Source organism: Chenopodium quinoa, unplaced genomic scaffold, assembly GCF_001683475.1.
Source record: "Chenopodium quinoa cultivar QQ74 unplaced genomic scaffold, ASM168347v1, whole genome shotgun sequence".
Classification (NCBI taxonomy): Eukaryota; Viridiplantae; Streptophyta; class Magnoliopsida; order Caryophyllales; family Amaranthaceae; genus Chenopodium; species Chenopodium quinoa.
The window spans coordinates 1810512-1823837 of NW_018745533.1; the positions used below are offsets into that span (position 1 = coordinate 1810512).

General features: G+C 30.7%; 1 pseudogene; it reads right to left on the bottom strand.

Moving 5' to 3' along the window:
* Positions 1–1489: 1489 nt before the first annotated feature.
* On the bottom strand, positions 1490–5310 carry LOC110715835 (annotated as a pseudogene).
* Positions 5311–13326: the final 8016 nt, after the last annotated feature.

The following is a 13326-nucleotide window of genomic DNA, read 5'->3' on the forward strand; positions in this document are numbered from 1 at the left end:
TATATAGGTGAATGTTATATTTTCTTTTGTTGATCTTCATTCTTACTTTTATAGGTTGGAGATTGGCCTATAAATACCATGGAGGTTCATTAATTATTAATGAATTTTTTTTTGTAATTAAATTTAATTTGAGTGTTTCTTAGCTTGGTTGTTAACCAATAACATCACTCGTTGCAACTAGGCCTGTACAAAACTATCCGAGAATCCGATAATCTGATCCGCAACCGATTCGAATTTTTGGATATCCGATCCGAGTTTTCATTTCGGATCGAATATCCGATCCGAAAAAGCGGATATCGGATGCGGTTTGGATATTAATTTTCAAAATTTCGGATATCCGATATCTGAAAGATATCCGAAATATAAAGCCTAAAATAATATAATTTTTAAATTGTTCATATAAAACTAACCCTGTATTATTAACTTATTGTAATATTCTTAATATATTTGATGATAATATTAATTGCAAAAAGTACTACTATTTTTGTTAAAATATTTTGTACAACTTAGCGATAAAAAAACGGTAAAATTAGTGAAATTTCGAAAGTAATCATAACAATTTTACGTAATATTGGATAATGGATATCTGAAGCATCCGATCCGAAAATTTTGGATCCGAATTTTTCAAATCGGATTTGGATATCAATTTTTGATATCCGAGTCTTCGGATATCCGATCCGAAATCACATTTCGGATCGGATCCGATCCGTGAACAGGCCTAGTTGCAACTACAAAGAGACCTTATGTTCTTGTGAGAATTAGAGTTTTACCCCCCTCATGACTTACATCCATGACTCCATCTATCATAATTTTCATCCATAATGACCATAATACTTCATTGGAAAAAAAAAAAAAATCAAAAAATAAAAAAAAAAAAATCAAAATTAAATTATGAGCACTTCCAATAATCATCCACTTTAAGGTTAACACGCATTGATTTTCCTAACATCAGTGTACAACATTTACACATATTTTCTGTTTACAACAATTTTTTGTACTGTATACATAGTACTCTGCATTCATTCAACAACATAGTTTTCATCCATAGTGATCATGCAGAGTACCATTTCAGGGTGTTCAAGAGATTGAATAACACAGGACTAGAATGCAAGCCTAACATTAAGGAAAAGTTCTATAGAGTGGTTGCGAGTTGTTCACTGTTGGATGTGTTTTCCAAAAGCCAAATTCCAACAGAAATAAAGTCTTCAGAAAGTAAAAAGCCAAATTAAGAGCATTAATAATCGAAAAAAATCATCTCAGTGGCTTGAGTTACCAGTCTTACCACCACCTCCAGTGAGCATAATTTTTTATTTAGCTTGCTAATCAAAATATAATGCAGCACATGAGCATATATACATAGATTCAAGAATATAGACATCATTAAAATATTTTTTAATATATTCCTTCACAATATATAATTGTATATATATATAATACGAACTACTCAAACTGTTTATAGCTGCCGTACAATCACAAGAATAAACTCATATTATGATGCAATTATTTCCATTTTTGGGAAAATGGATATTACTCCTTATGAGAAAAAGTATCAGGGTTACAAACCTATTCAATATATCGTTTCTCACAGCTCCTTCTAACTAGCAGCTGGCTCTGGTCTCCAAAAATTCTCATTGGGCTATCATTTTTTGCACAAAACCTCTGATGTCAAAATCCTCGTCCTTGCTTTTTGTAATTACACCCTGATGAAATGATACAAAATTACATTAATATAAGCAACATCACAAAACATCCAAACCACCACGCCTCTAAAGTGTAGGGGTTAAATATCAACCTTTTCTGTGATGATACCAGATATTAAATTTGCTGGAGTAACATCAAAGGCTGGATTCCAAACAGAGATTCCAGATGCAGCAACTTGCTCTCCAAGTCCTCCACGAGAATTCAATAATTCCTTTGGGGATCTTTCCTCAATGATAATGGATTCTCCAGAAGGCAAGGACAAATCGACTGAAGTAAGAGGTGCAGCAACATAAAATGGAATACCATGATGCTTTGCACACACAGCAAGGCTGTAAGTTCCAATTTTATTGGCAGTATCTCCTGCAAAGAGCATATAAAATCAATAAATGACACTACCCACTGCCCTCCATGCCACAATAAATTTCAACAATCCTGAGTACCATTCGCAGCCACACGATCTGCTCCTACAATGACTCCTTGAACACGTCCAGCCTTCATCAAGGCTGCTGCTGCAGAATCTGCTATCAGCGTAGCTGGGAGAAAATGGGTGGGACCATATAAACCGCGGGGTGGGGGGGGGCAATAGACACAAGAGCCTAACAATTGTGAAATGACATAATGAAAATCGAACTACTTGCTTTGACTCTTCTCTGACTTGCTATACAATTCTGTTAGACTTACAATGTTACAATTGTTATTTCACATAATATGCTTATTCTTTTGCCCATATTTTAAAAAACAATGATACAATGTTACAATTGTTATTTCACATAATATGACTAAACTTTTGCCCATATTTTAAAAAACAATTAATCAGAAATTTAAACTGGCCTATTCAATTATTTTACTTATTCACTTAGACCTATTCACCCATCGACACTCCTTCTACAGCATAGGAGCAACCTTCATGGAGAAACTGAGTTTTCCTCACTACTTCATACTGTGCTATTAGGCTTGACATAATTTGCTGGATGCTCACATATTTCTAATACAAAATAAATTCTATATGGAAATTAGATAATGATGCAAACAAGCTCAAAACACGAGCAGGCTGTTATGATATTATCACACACTTATGATTTCCAAAAGCTAAAAGGTGTTTGGAAGCATAAGATACCTCCTGTCCAAAATTATTAGACAGCATCAACTGTTCCAGGGTCAACATTTTTTCTTTTGGCCTGTGCTTTTGTAATGTGTATGATAGTTGATAGCCATTAACATTTTGAGTGTGGTACATCACATGAACTTACTTGGTTGAATGGCCGAGTCTCTGTGCAATAGGCCTTCTCAAGGATTCCTTGGGCATGGACTGCACGAATTACCCCCAATGCAGTACCATATCCAGCGGTTGCAAGGCTGTTAAGAAAAAGCCATAGCAATCTCAACAAATCAAATAAAAATGACATCCAATAGAAATTATAGGAAAGTTTATGTTGCAATATTGCAACATTTTTGGATAACTAACTGATGGAACATGCTTAGATAGCTTGATACAAATATAATCAGGGATCATGATGTCTGAGAAACAACATACCTCCCAGAGTTGCAATGAGTCAATATGGATATTTTCTTAGCATCTTTCAACTGACTTTCAAAGCAACTAGCTCCATAAGAACCAATTGCTTTGTTTGAGGCAACATCATCCTCAAGCATTATTTCAGCAGCTTCTATGTAAGCCTGGGACACCATTATAGAGAATTTAATGAATTTAAGATATTATAAGCGGTGGTACATCACATGAACTTACTTGGTTGAATGGCCGAGTCTCTGTGCAATAGGCCTTCTCAAGGATTCCTTGGGCATGGACAGCACGAATTACCCCCAATGCAGTACCATATCCAGCAGTTGCAAGGCTGTTAAGAAAAAGCCATAGCAATCTTAGCAAAAATCAAATAAAAATGACATCCAGAAGAAATTGTAGGAAAGTTATCTTGCAATAAATTGCAAGAATTTGTGGATAACTAATTGATGGAACATGCTAAGATAGCTCGATACAAATACTATGAGAATCATGATGCTGGAAACAACATACCTCCCAGTATTGCAATGAGTCAAGATGGATATTTTCTTAGCATCTTTCAACTGACTTTCAAAGCAACTAGCTCCATACGAACCAATTGCTTTGTTTGAGGCAACATCATCCTCAAGCATTATTTCAGCAGCTTCTATGTAAGCCTGGGACACCATATGAGAATTTAATGAATTTAAGATATAATACGCGAATCTAAAGTATAAGAGGAAAAAGCTATCCTACCTGAAACACAACATTTGCTTCTGAACATGTGGAAGCAGCTTTCACAATGATTTCTTTAAGTTTTGTGGCAGCATCCGAAAGGTTCACAGCAGTTGGACGGCTATACATACATAAACGATGAATGCAAAATCAGCATACACAGTTACACACCAATTTGAGAAGGCAAACACAGAAAAAATTTGATTCAAACACAGATTTGGTTTATATGATCAACTTGCAACAAACCTAGAGACTAGATATTCCAATTTCTGAGCAAGAAATGAAGCAGCATCATCAGCATCCCTTGGAATTTTTCTAAGTTAACAGCTTCCACGGCCAGAGAGAGGGCAGCTGCAATTGCAATTGCTGGTGCTCCACGAACCACCATTTCTTTAATTGCAAACCTGAATTAGAAGAAGACATTGCGTAAGAATGACAAGTATATCCTATAATAATTGAAGAAAGAATGACAATCAGTTTTTCCTAAAGCTTAGTGGCATCTAAACAGCGAGTAGTAATGATGATTGGCAATAGTACTGAATTTATCCAATAAATTGAGGTTCTCAGGAATAATCTAATTGCATGAAAAGAGCTATATATATGCACATTGCTACTTGAGATAGGTTTTCCACTATAATTTTGGCAATTTCTTCACTCGAGAGGCTATATCACTTAATAAGCTAATAGTCAAGCAGCTCAAGCTATGTATACAATTGATTCACATCTTTTGCTCTCAAGTAGAATAAATACTATTGAGAGCAATCAAAAACCCTTCCTAGAAATTCGAATTTCTCACATTCAACCAACCAGATAGACATATAGTACACCGCGATGAGACTCGAACTCGACAAGTCTATGATTCGGAGTTGGGGTAATGTCTCTACAACCAAGCCATAAAGTGTTGCTCATCTTCATATACAATACAGTACATAGTTAAACATAAATTTATGCAACCCCATAATACATGCTAATTTCTACCATTTGTGCATCTTACAAACATGGTAACAAAGTTCCAATATCAAATTCAATCAAAGTCAATAGATAATTAATACGAGTATAATTAAATACAAAGATTAACAGAAATACCATCCATCAGAAGCATTTTTAATATCCAAGTAGACAGTTTCCAAAGGAAGCTTCCTCTGTTAAAAATCAACAGCAATTTACAGCATAATTAGGGATTTTCACAAATTATATGATACAATAATTAGAAGAAATTGATAAAGTATGTGAATTTGCAGGAGAGAGAAAGTGAACCTGATCGAGAAGCTGAAGTGAACCACGCTTGTAGCAGATTGATTGAAGAGCATGAATTTCGCTGTGATTGGAATTATTCGCCATTTTTTAATGGAATTATAATTCCGAAGAATGTAAAACCCAGAAAATTGAAGTGTTTTCCTATAGTAATGGGGTTTTGAGTTGATTTATACTGTATTAAACTTTGCCGAAAAAGCAGACAATAATTCAATATATTCGTCGTCTCAACTCTCAAATGTTAGTGATGGGGCTAATTTTGTCCAGCTCCCGGGCTAATACCAACTCCGTTTAATGTAGTCGATATGTTTTGACTTTAGCATTATCCACACACACTTTTATTTGACCGTATTTTGTGCTTTATAGGTAATGAATAGTATAGTCATCAGGATTCTATTGGATTTGTGGCAATATATATTTTCAAAAAAATTAACTTTTCATAATTTTTACTTATCGATAATTAAAGATATTAATAGTTGAATTTGTGTATTGGCAAAAATTCATTTAATCCCCACAATTACATGCACAAATTCTTATCAAATCGCTACTTTTTTTTAAAAAAAATGGAATAGAGAGGGTGGTATTTTCCCTTAAATAATAATAGTCATTCGACACTTACAATCATCCCTTAAGTGATTTAAATTCTCAATACAAGAATTAAACACCCCTAAACTAATGCCATCACATCTGAACTGTACATGGATAATTTTAGATGTCTTTGCATCATTCTTGACGGAGCTCCGTTGATGTATAGTCGCAAAAGTGATTAAAACTCGATTGATCATCATTTGCAAGACAAATCTTCTAAATCTGCACCCCTATACCAACAGACCCATAATTTCACAAATTTGCAAGACGATCTTCCAAATTTGTATTCCTGCACAATGCACACACTAAAACCAAACAAACAAACAATACTAAACCCTACATGGAGGGACGGACTATAATGACCAATATGATGGTGATCTTTATTGGCTAAAAACATTAAATTAAAGAAGAATTTGGGGCTTACCATCGATAGAAATTGATGGTAGCCCCTAAGTTTTAATATGGTGGATAGGTTTGAAGAGAGAAACAGAGAAAATTTTAGGGTTTTTTTTAGCTCCTAAATCACCAAATCGCTACTTGAGAATTCGTTTGGCATCACTGCGGTTTTTTGTTTTTTGTTTTTTTATTTTTCTAAATCATATGATATAGGTCATACAATGAATAAAAAATTAGTCAAATTTATTAAAATCATGAAAAATTTTAAAAACAGACAACAGAAAAGTGGAAATACCTTGTTTCAAATAAATTAGAAACCCAAAACAAAAAACAATGCCAAACATAGCGGTTTTATCCTCTATAAAATCGTCAATTCACAATTTTGTATTTATTTGATTTAAGTTAAATGTAATATATATATATATATATATATATATATATATATATATATATATATATATAGGGAGGATCCGGTAAGAACCCATAGTTATATAAGAATCTTAGTTATATAAGAACCAATCACATCCGTAGGATTAGATTAAGGATGAGCGGTCAAGATTAAAACAAAAAACCTACCCCTAAACCCTCCCCAACCGTCCAATATTTTCTCTCTCCTCAAACTTTCAACCCTCTTTACTTTCCCTCTCCACAAATCCCAAAATCTAGCCCAAATTGCTGCTAAAACAACCTAAATTGCTCAAATCAGGTACATTTTCTTCGATTTTGTTCTAATTTTATGAATTTCGCATGATTTTCATTACTGATTTTGTTCGATTTTTTGCGATTTCTATACTCGATTTTGTTCGTTTGATGTTTGATTTATGTTCGATTTTACTATTTATATACGTTTTGTTCGAATTTTCCTGATTTTGTTCGAATTTTATGATTTATCATTTTTCATTGTTGATTTTGTTCGATTTTCGCAATTCATCAATTTGACTTTTTTTTTTTTTTTCCCCGATATCAGTTTTCAATTTTCTTTTATTTTCGATTTCATCAGTTTGATTTATCAATTGCGGTTTTTTCGTATTTGTGCAATTAGTTTAATGTCTATTAATGAATGTTAATGGTTTTATGTTTATTATTTGTCTTCTTGTCAAGTATTATATGTCTTATAATCAACTGTTGCATTTCCCATTAGCGTAGTGTGATTTGTGATGATCATGAAATGAAATGCTGCTTTACTGGTTGATAGTGAAATGGTGGTTTTACGTGAATTATTTTGTTCGATTTTTATTTTTTTATTTATGTTCGAATTATTTTGTTCGATTTTTTGCATATTAATTAGTTCGATTTATGTTCGAATTATTTCACCGCTGCTCTTGATTATTGTATATCAGACTATTAGTGCAAAATGTATTATACTTCTCTGATTTGTAAATAAGCTTAGCATGTTCCAAATTATTTCTCAGCATGTTCGGAACTCTTTCTCAGCATGTTCGAAACTCTTGTTTATGATACACCATTCTTTTATATATGTTTATGAAAAGATGCTATTTGCAAAATGCTGACAAGTATCTAGCCAGCTTGAGACTTGTAGCTTCATTCTCTTACTCTGAAGTCTGAACTGATGTACTTTCCACTAATGAGGTTTGTGATCTGATATCAGTGTATAGCTAAAGTTGCTTTGGTGCCAATAGTTACTGATCTTGACTGAGATCTGATTCCCAACTGTCAGAATAAATGCTTGAATCTTGCAAAAATGCTAGCTCTTTTCTATTCAAGGTGGTTTTGTATTCATATTGGAACAAGTCTCGTTTCCTTTTTTATTTTTATATGAGGTCTCTTCCCTTAATTGGGAATAATTTGAGGAAGTTGGTGATTATTGGTTTAGAAAGTCTCTTTCCTTAATTGGGAATAATTTGAGGAAGTTGGTGATTATTGGTTTAGAAATTGCTTGAATCTTGAAAGACCTTTAAATGCATTGGACTTGAATGAATCTTTCAAATAGTTAAAACTATATAATGTCTACAAAGACAACTTTTGTAGTACTTCTTGTGCGGATCAGTTAGACTTTCATCCTTAGTGACATTCCTGAACAACTTGTTTTTGTGATGCCCTTGATAAATGATGTCCATTGCAAAGGTATATTCATTTATTACGAAGTACTAATGAAGCTTCCATTCAAATAGTACTAATGAAGTACTATTTGGATAATGTATACCTAGATTTAGTGCAACAAGAGAACAAAAATTAAATCTACCTCTTGCTAGTGATACCTCTTGTTGTGTTCTTAATTGTTAGTGATATAATTATGATATCATGTTCTAAACTATTTTCAGCATGTTCTAAAACTATATTCAGCATTTTCTAAACTATTCTTATGTTTAAAATATATTACTAATGTTGGAATGTTACTAATATTTTTTATTTCTTAAAATTACAGCAAAATGCAAGGCTAAAATGAAGAAAAATCAGATGAAGAAATTACTATTATACCAGATAAAAAAATTACTTATGGAAGAAAAAGGTAATTAAAGTTTATGTATTATTTTTCCCTCATGTTCTAAAGTTTTCCCTTATTTTCTAAACTTTTTCCCTATGTTCTAAAGTTTTCCCTTATGTTCTAAACTTTTCCCCTTATGTTCTAAATTTTTTCGCCTTATGTTCTAAAGTTTTCCCTTATGTTCTAAAATTTAGTACATAGGGAAAAAGTTTAGAACATAAGGCGAAAAAAGTTTACAACACAAGAAAAAGTTTAGAACATTGGGTGAAAAAATTTAGTATAAAGGAAAAAAAAGTTTAGAACATAGGGTGAAAAATTTAGAACATAGGAAAAAAAAGTTTAGAACATAGGGTGAAAAAAATTAGAATATAGGGAAAAAAATTTAGAACATAGGGTGAAAAAATTTAGAACATAGGGAAAAAAGTTTAGAATACAGGGTGAAAAAATTTAGAACATAGGGAAAAAAGTTTAGAACATAGGGTGAAAAAATATAGAATTGAGAAATTTTAAGATTATAGATAGAAAAAATTTAGAATATTGGGTGAAAATTTTCATAATATAAAAAAAATTCAAAGCATAGACGGAAAAAATTAAAGTAATGGATGAAAAAGATAATAGGAAAATAATTTAGAACATATAAAAAGGCGTAGGTATATGGAAAAAAAAATATATGCTAAAACCTATTAGCTCAATTGGTAGAGCACTATGCAAATGCATAGAGGATGTAGGTTCGATTCCTATATAGGTTATCTCTATAAAAAATTAAAAAAATAATTAAAAAAAACTTTCGAAAGTAAACCATAATAACTCAAGAGTAAAACATAAAAATAAATCAAATTATTTTTTCAACTTATGTTCTAAATTTTTGTTTGCTTATGTTCTAAATTTTTTTTTATGTTCTAAAATTTTTTTTGCTTACATTCTAAATTTTTTGGTGCTGCTGGTTCCACTTGCTGCTGCTGTTTCTGCTTGCTGTTATTGCTGTTTCCTGTTTTTGTTCGGGTTTTTTTTTGGCAGTTTCTAGGCGTTGGTGTTTTGGTTTCTATTTGTTATTTTATCTTTGGCCTTTTCTTTTGTTCCCCATTTCTGGCAATAATAAAGAGTATAGTTCATTCTATATTATGGGACTGCTTTAGCCTTCATTTTTGTGTTGTCGATATTCTTCGCATTCAACTGTCTTGTTTTGGTAGGACAATAAGCTGGTGCATTCGAAAGTCTGAGCCTCTTATTGGAATTCCAATGGTTAAGGTGATGACTTCCCGTCTTGGGTCAGTAAACACAATGAACTGTCAATTAAACTTTCAGTTGTGTGTTGCAGGGATTATGCTCATTCAGGAGCGGCATGTTTAATTATGCTTAACTAAACCTAGATTATGTAACGGTAATGACACGATTGGAGCATTGTCTCATATTAGGGAAAGGTTAATTCACAGCTAACCTTTGATTCAAATACACCTAATTCCTACATTGAGTGCCGTTACTTACTCGTTACATTCTACTATCCCAAATTTTGCACAAATTATTGACATTGTTACTAATAAAACTTTAGAACATAGCTAGTAAAAATTTAGAACATAGAAAAGAAAAACAACTTTAGAACATAAGTAGACTAAATTTAGAATATAGGCAAAAGAATTTAGAACATAGGTAAAAGAATATTTAGAACATAGGAAAAAAAAAAAACTTTAGAACATAGGTAGAAAAAACTTTAGAACATAGGAAAGAAAAAAAAAACTTTAGAACATAAGTAGACTAAATTTAGAATATAGGCAAAAGAATTTAGAACATAGGTAAAAGAATATTTAGAACATAGGGAAAAAAAAAACTTTAGAACATAGGTAGAAAAAATTTAGAACATAGGAAAAAAAAAACTTTAGAACATAGGTAGAAAAAACTTTAGAACATAGGTGTAGAATATACGAACAACTTTAGAACATAGGAAAAATTTGGGACATGAGAAAATGATTTGCAACATAGTAAAAATTTAGAACATTGGGAAAAAAATTAGATCATAGGAAAAAAAATTGGAAATTTAGAATATTGGGAAAAAAATATTGGGGAAAAAAAATAAGGGCATAGAAAATAAGTTTAGAACATATACTAAAAATTTAGAACATAGTGTGAAAAAATTTAGAACATAAGGTGAAAAAATTTAGAACATAGATAGAAAAAATTTAGAACGTACAGAAAAAAAAAATTAGAAAATAGGTAGAAAAGATTTTGAACATAGGATAAAATTTAGAGCATACGGAAAAAATTTAGAGCATACGGAAAAAATTTAGAACATAGGAAATAAATTAGAACATAGACAAAAAAATTTGAATATAGGATATATATGTAGAACATGGACAAAAAACTTTAGAACATAAACAATAAAATGTAGAACATAGGAAAATAGTTTAGAACATATATATATTTAGAGCTTAGATTGAAAAATTTAGAGCTTAAGCAATAAATTATAGAACATATGCAAATAATATTTAGAACATATGATAAAACCTATTAGCTCAATTGGAAGAGCACTATGCAAATGCATAGAGGATGTAGGTTCAATTCCTACATAGGTTATCTTTATAAATAACTAAAAAAACTTCAAATGTTTTTTTTTTAAAAAAAAAAATCCAATAAAACAAATTAAATTAGCACTAAGTTATATGAGCAGAAAATAAGTAGACTAAATTTAGAATATAGGAAAAAAAAACTTTAGAATATAAGTAGACTAAATTTAGAACATAGGAAAAAAAAAATTAGAACATAGGTAAAAGAATATTTAGAACATAGGAAAAAAAAAACTTTTAAACATAGGTAGTAAAAATTTAGAACATAGGAAAAAAAAAACTTTAGAACATAAGTAGACTGAATTTAGAACATAGGCAAAAGGTAAAAGAATATTTAGAACATAGGAAAAAAAAACTTTAGAACATAGGTAGAAAAAATTTAGAACATAGGAAACAAAACTTTAGAACATAAGTAAACTAAATTTAGAACATAGGAAAAAAAAAATTAGAACATAAATAGACTAAATTTAGAACATAGGAGTAGACAAAAAAATTTAGAACATAAAAGAAGAATTACAGAAATGCCATTACTAAAGGATCATTTTAGGTGGTTAGATCAAAACTAATAAAGGGCTGAGATTGGTTCTTATATAAGATTGGGTTCTTATATAGAGGAGGGTTCTTACATGAGCCTTCCTATATATATATATATATATATATATATATATATATATATATATATATATATATATATATATATGAACAGTATGGAGGGAATTTTTTTGTAAAAAGGGTTTAATTAGGAAATTTCAGTATTTTGAGCATTTTCTATGGAAATCACCCAAGATATTGCTAGACCCTATTGGAACTTACTACGGATTAGCCCTAATTTTAAAGTTAATTAACCTTAATTTAATTTTATCACAACTTATAAGTCTATTTTCTCATTTAATTTTATTAGACTCGCAAAGTCGCAATAATACGGAGTAAGAAGAAAGAAAAATCTTAAATTTACATGTCATTAGTCATTGACTCATTGGTGAATGTTGTAATGTAGTGCAGTCCATACAATAGACCCCACTGATTGGCCCACTCTTTCAAACACAAGAAAGAAATATTTTATGCAATCTTTGTAATCAAACCATTGAACCCTGTACGAGCTCTCCCCTTTACTCCTTTTTATTCAAAAGAAACGACTTTATGGCACGTAATCAATCTTCTTATTTGAACTTACGTAATCAAGTTATCCTCTAAAAAAGGAAAAAATTTACTACTGTGTAGTCAAGTAATCAACTATTCATCAACTCTTTAACCAAAATGAATACTTTGATATTCCACTAATACTCCTTTGGGCACAAGGAAGAATTGAAAAAAAAAATTTAAAAAGTGGTAATGAGAGTTTCCATCAATCCGAAATCTCTCACAAATCAATATAGTCTAAGTTAAAGGTATGTTTCTCTAGAAGTTAAGGGACAGGGTAAGAGAATTTCTATCCCAAAGAACCTTAGACTCTTAGAGTGAAAATTAATCTCACAATTTATGGTATCTTTATCAAAGAATGTTCATAGTCCAAATTTTTCACTCCTCAAAATGAAGATTTTAAATGGAATTTACAACAATAAACTAAAGAGATATTAATTAAAGGCAAGAAAAATATACAAATCCAAAAAGTTGATGCTTTGAAAACAAGCATGCATTAAGATAAATCTTATATAGTAGGTTTTTGGATTTCGGTTAGATCATTCTTTTAAATGACCAACATAAATAAATTTTTTTTAAACATACTTACGATGTAAAATTCAAAGTGGAAGTTGCTTTTATTATAGAATGAAAGATAGAGCTCACATTGAGGCACGGTTTAATTTAATTTGATGTAAAACATTTTTTCAAGTAAAAGTACAATTGCAATTTATTTTTTCTTTGTTTATTAGTTGCATACAATACAAATAAAGTTAAAGAAAAGTACAAAAAAAAAAAAAAAAAGTATCTATATATATATATATATATATAAGAGTAAGAATGTGAGGATGGATGAAAGGAAAATAAAAAGAAGATAAATTCTGACTACATTTGTATTATAAAGAAAAATGTTTTTCATCATTAATGATGCATTTTAACATTGGGAAAAATTGTTTTCCACCATTCACAAACCAAACAAAGAAAAATGGAAAAGATGAGAAAATTATTTTCCAGGAAAACATTTTATCTCA